A 5,964-nucleotide genomic window follows, 5' to 3' on the forward strand; every position below is an offset into this window, starting at 1 on the left:
TCTCAAGACCTGAATGGTTTCAATAAGAAATATATCTGAAATTTAACATTAAGTTTGCGAGAAAAAGTCATGAATAAAGTGCCATAGATTCAAAGCATCAACTAAGAGAGCAGATTTTTATTTATTTATTTGTCTGTGACTGGTAATTTTGTTCATTCAAGGGCTTACATGGTCATTCCAGGCATCCTGGAAAATTTGGCAAGTTTTACTGTTTTTAGTGTTATTACAGATTACTTTCCTCAAGAAGGATATCTTAAAGGCATACGAACGGTATGTCCCCCTGTGTCATACGATGAGCCAGCAGGGAAGAAAACTGGCATTACTGAACAGAGAGCTCTTGCTGAGACTCCAGAAAAAAAAAAAAAAAAAACCAACAGTTACCAACTTCGGAAGAATGGCCAGGCAACTCAGTAAGAGTGCAAGAACGTCACCAGGTTGGATAGGGCCCTGGGCTGCCTGACCAAGTGGCTGGCAACTCTACCCACGGCAGGGGAGTTGGACCTCAGTGATCTTTAAGGTTCCCTCCAACCTAAGCTGTTCTATGGTTCATTGATTCTATATGATGAGTATAGAACGTGCAGATACAGTAAGCACTTCTGCACAAAACAAATTTTGCTCTGAATATAAACATTCTATTGGGGCTGTATATTATTTCCACACACAGAAAGTATAACATAAGTACCTTCAGGAAGATGTTACTTCTTTTCCTGGGCTTCATAGTAGAACAAAAAGGTGTGAAATCTGTTCTGATTTAGTTATAATAGTATCTATTTTCCAGTTCCCACAGTCTGCTGAATTAATACTTGAATTAAAAAGTAAAATTTACAAAGGTGCTTGCAGCTGAAAAGAATGGTCAGAGGGGTTCTAAGTATCTCATCTCAATTTTCATTCTAAAACTAAGTCAACTTCTCACCAACATCATCTTCACAACTACAGTCAACGTGCTAGTATATTGTTATAGCACAGTCAACATCGTTTACAAATTTCTGCTTCTGCTTGGCAGCATTGCCTAGCTGTGGAGACTAAAATCCATAACCTTAAAAGAAAATACTTCCTAAATGAGCTTGCATTTGTAGGAAGTTATCAAATTCTCATAGGCGTGAAATGATCAACAAACATTTCCTAAAGCATCTAACTCTGAAGCTCAGGGCCCAGGGGTTTTCCAGGCACCTCCAGAATACTAATTAATAGTTAGAGCAAAGACATTTGGTTCAGGTTCATAACATAATATTTTCTTTCTCTTCAGATTTAGGAAATCCATATAACCAAAAGATGATGTGTACCTCCTCTACCAACAATAGAGCAACAGATTCCCATTTTATTATTTTCTCATATTTAGTCAGGTATTCTGGTCAAACATTGCCATCCAGTGGAAGGAATGGTGGTGGAAATGACAACTAAAATCCCATCCATTCTAGCAGTACAATCTGGCCTCAAAATGACACCAGCAAATTAACAAGTTGGGCTTGTTTCCTGCTGCCACATATGTTTCTAATTTTAGATGGGACACACGAGTTCAGAGCTCCAGTTCTCAGCAGAAAGATTGTATAGGTGTTAGAGCTCCTAGCAAGGCACGCCCCATCAGGACAAGTGTTGAGTTAAAGGAATGTTTTTTGTTGCCTTTTGTTGTGTTTCTTTTGTTTTTAATATTTCTCATTTAAATACAGCTATTCTTTTTCCTGCTGCTAGTCAGTAGACACTTAAGTAATCTTAGAGTCTGTCCCAGTTTATGTTCAAGTCTGGAAATTGAAAATGAAATTTGACCACTAGGAGCAGACAGAATTTCTCCTCAACTATTCAAAAGTCATCCCAGAAAAGATAAGGCCCAACCTGATGGCTTGGAAGGCAGAACCTTTGGAACTTCAGCTGCTCCGAAGCAGTTATAATTCTATTCAAGTCCAAACCTTCTGCCAGCAACACTAGCCCTTTTCTTCCCCCTGGGACTTCTCTTTTCCTCCTGATCACACCTACAACAATAGGAAGCAGTCTGTTCTGTTCTTGCTAACATCTCAAAGATGCACTATGGTTATCAATGATAGAATCATAGAATCCATAGAGTTGGAAGGGACCTCTGAAGGCCATCTAGTCCAACTCCCCTGCAATGTACAAGGGCACCGCAGCTAGATCAGGTTGCTCACAGCCTTATTCAGCCTCGCCTTGAAAGTCTCCGGAGACAAGGCATCAACCACATCACTAGGCAACCTGTTCCAGTGCCTCACCACCCTCACTGTAAAAGACTTTTTCCTTATACCTCACCTAAATCTACCATCTTTGAGCCTGAAGCTATCTTCCCTTGTTCTGTCACCACAGACCCTGCTAAAGAGCCTGTCCGAGTCTTTCCTGTAGTTCCCCTTTAGATACTGAAAGGCTGCTATCAGGTCACCTTGCAGCCTCTCCTCCAGGCTGAAGAGCCCCAGCTCTCTCAGCCTGTCCTCAGAAGAGAGACCATGCACTTTGCTGAACCTCATGAGGTTCACCTAGGCCCACTGCTCAAGCCTGTCTAGGTCCCTTTGAATGGCATCCTGTCCCTCTGATGTGCCAACTGCACCCCACAGTTTGGTGTCATCAGCAATCTTGTTGAGGTTGCGCACAGTGCAGCTGAATCCACTCCTGGTACCAGACTTAGACATGTTTGTCTAAAGGTTATATTTATTATATATCTGAGATATAATCTGAGCAAAGCTTACAAGCTGCCACTCAATTAACAGGGATCCACAGTGGCAAGGAATCTCTTGACATCAAGGCATAAGGAATCTCTGCACAGGTGTAACCTCAAGAAGCAACCCTCACAGGGGAGATCCTGTCATGCAGCCAGCTGCCATGGGCTCTTGGACTGCTCACTCACTATTTATGGGCTGAAATGATTGATTCACAGTCATTCTTGCATTCTCACTGTAGATATTAATTTCTTCCAAATTTGGTATGAATTGGACATTCTTCCAAATTTGGCTTGTGCTGGACATTGATCAGCAAAGTGATTAAGTGGGTGCACTGCTCAAAATAGCTCTTGGGTATTGTTTTGTTGCATTTCCCATGAATCCACTATGGGCTCCACAGATGCAGCCATCACAGCCAGTCACATCCATCACCACTGCCACCGATGGTTATCTGCTTACATCAGATGCAGCCACTGCAACCACCACTGGTGGTTTTTGCTTGAGTGAGGATATGGGAAATAAATGTCAGGTTGTAGGGTGGGGAGCACACCATCACAGCTACAGTGCATGCTGGACTTCACACACCTTTTCTGCCCTGTACTATGTAGAAATAGATTTATGTCTTCTCCTGGATAATGTTCTATAGTTCAACTACGCAGCCCACCTTGCAGTTTACCCACTGTCCAACTGTGGATGTAGCAACAAGCTTAGGTCAGCTTTATCTATACATGAAACTTTCCCATTGAACATCTGACCAGACAGAGATTAGACGGATTCAGAACATCTTCAAATAAACAAGACTACTATGCAAGAGTAAACCTTCTCCTTGGCATACATAATCGGACTCAAAAATAAGCCCTTTTAGTACATTTTTGGGAAGAAGATTCAGGAAATGAGTGTTGACTAGACAATGTGGAAAAAAAAATTCAATGAGCTCTAAAATTCCCAGAAGTCTGGCAAGAGATGCTAACTCTACTCAAAGTAGAATCCTTTCAGTAGTCTCATTTTTGCAGTGAGGTGAAAGATCATAGGGACAGAAGTAGTTGCACCTAATCTCTCACAAGAGGGCTCCCAACTACAGTACCAAGCACACAGACATTCTCAGAAATAGCCAAGCTACAAACCATTACAGATACCAAATCTCTCGCTCTGGTTTGGCTTTTTACAGATCATCTCTTGGAGTCACAAAATGCACTGTTTCAGTCCAATAACTGAAGCTCCGTGACAACCAGATCTTTCCTAGCATGCATCTCATTTTAACAACCTGAATGCATTTTAGAATTGCTTACATACTAACAAAAATTAATCGCTTTTTCATTATATTCTCAAAAATATTCTCATCAGCTGCAGGGCTTATTTCCTTATTAGGATAAGACTAAGTTCCCTCCATATCACAATAAATTTACTGCAGAGCCTTACTGCTAAAACAGACACTTGGATGATGTTCAGTTGCCTCAGAAAGAAGCTGTTTTAGAATTGCTGGCAGAAAGACAAGTGTTCAGTTTAAGCAATGTGATATTTGCAAATTGTTCTCTATAACTATCTGAAGAGAGGCTGTAGTGAGCTGGGGTGTCAGCCTCTTCTCTCTTATAACTAGTGACAGGATGACGGGGAATGGCCTCAAGTTGCGCCGGGGGAGATTCAGGCTGGACGTTAGGAAGTACCACTTTTCTGAAAGAGTGGTCAGGTGCTGGAATGGGCTGCCCAGGGAGGTGGTGGTTGAGTCACTGTCCCTGGAGGTATTCAAGAAACGTTTAGATGTTGTGTTGAGAGTCATGGTTTAGTGGGGTTATTTGTGGTAGGTGGATGGTTGGACTGGATGATCTTGTAGGTCTTTTCCAACCTTGCTAATTCCATGATTCTATGATATTTGTTCATTTGCTTAAATTTTTCATAAAAACTCTCCGGGGAAACCCATCCCTGTGTGATTTTTTGTTTCATTGCTCTACAAAAACAGTCATCATAAACAACTAGAATTCCACATAGTCCATATTGTTCTGCTTTACTAATAGACTTTAGCCTCTTTAGCATGGCACCCTGGTTTCACTGCTATTTATCAAAACGTATGTAGAATGATAACACCCAAATTACAAGACTAAAAATGCATGTTCTAGAACCAAACATTGAAAAGCAGTTTATTGCAATTAAAAGTAAACTGGCTGCTTAGAAGCTGGCAAAGGAAAAAGCTGTCTTAGTAATGCTCACATCTCTATGTTGCAGTTCTGCTAACACTAAGCAGTGCCTTCCCACCTAGCAGGGCCAGCAGATGGACCAGTCTTTGGACCAAGTCACAAGCAAATGTGGAATATTGTAGAATACGTTTAATTAGGCATGTCCAAACTGCAGCACAGCTGGCAATGCAGCCCAACCCCTGGGGAGGGCAGTGCTGGGCAATGCTGTCTCCAGTGGTGGCAAGTAATTGTATGCATTTTGATACATTGACTAAACGCAGTCCTGTGAACAGCAAAGAATATGCAGCCTTGATTTCCGTTCTGATAACGGAATTTGAGAATAAGTTTCATGATTGCCAAAAGAATCATCAATTTATGTTTGCGACTCCATTTTCAGTTCTTATAAATACATTACCTGCAAATTTTCAAACGGAACGTATAGAGTTGCAATCAGACATTCAACTCAAAAATCAAAAGATCACGTCTCTCTACCGGGCTTTTATAAGACCTCTCTTACCAGAGAAAAATATCCCTCTCTTCACAACCACACCTTATTCACAGCATTGCTTTTTGGTAGTATGTACATTTGTGAACAGCTGTTTTCAATGATAAAGTATGGGAAGAATAAAATTTCATCAAACATCTCACGTGAACACCTTAAGACCTCACTATTTATTTACTGTGTAACACAGCAAAATCAGTCTCCTCTGAAGCAGTTCTGAAATCACTCTCTGAAGATGGGAATTGTGGAGTTGTCAAATAGTTTTCAGTAAGAGACTATATCAAAGATGAACATGTTTACAAACATGTTCACAAACTGCACCACTAACTGAACTTGAAAGAAGTACAAAGTTATCAAGAGAAATAATATGCCATTTCCAACAAGTACCAGATGGTGGAATGATCCTTCATTGTCTTGTATAATCAGGAGTAACCATGGCAACAGACAAACAAAATCAAACAAGATGACGACAACTAATGGCATGAAACAAAGGTCAAAGTTTTAATTATTTTTTTTCACAAAATATTTCCTAGGAGAAACCAGAAAAAGAATAAATCCTTTCATTTTCAAAAGTAGATACTAGTAATTAACAGTAGCTTTTCTTCATGGTTTTCCACACTGTGAGCCAGGTTCT

Source organism: Numida meleagris, chromosome 11, assembly GCF_002078875.1.
Source record: "Numida meleagris isolate 19003 breed g44 Domestic line chromosome 11, NumMel1.0, whole genome shotgun sequence".
Lineage (NCBI taxonomy): Eukaryota > Metazoa > Chordata > Aves > Galliformes > Numididae > Numida > Numida meleagris.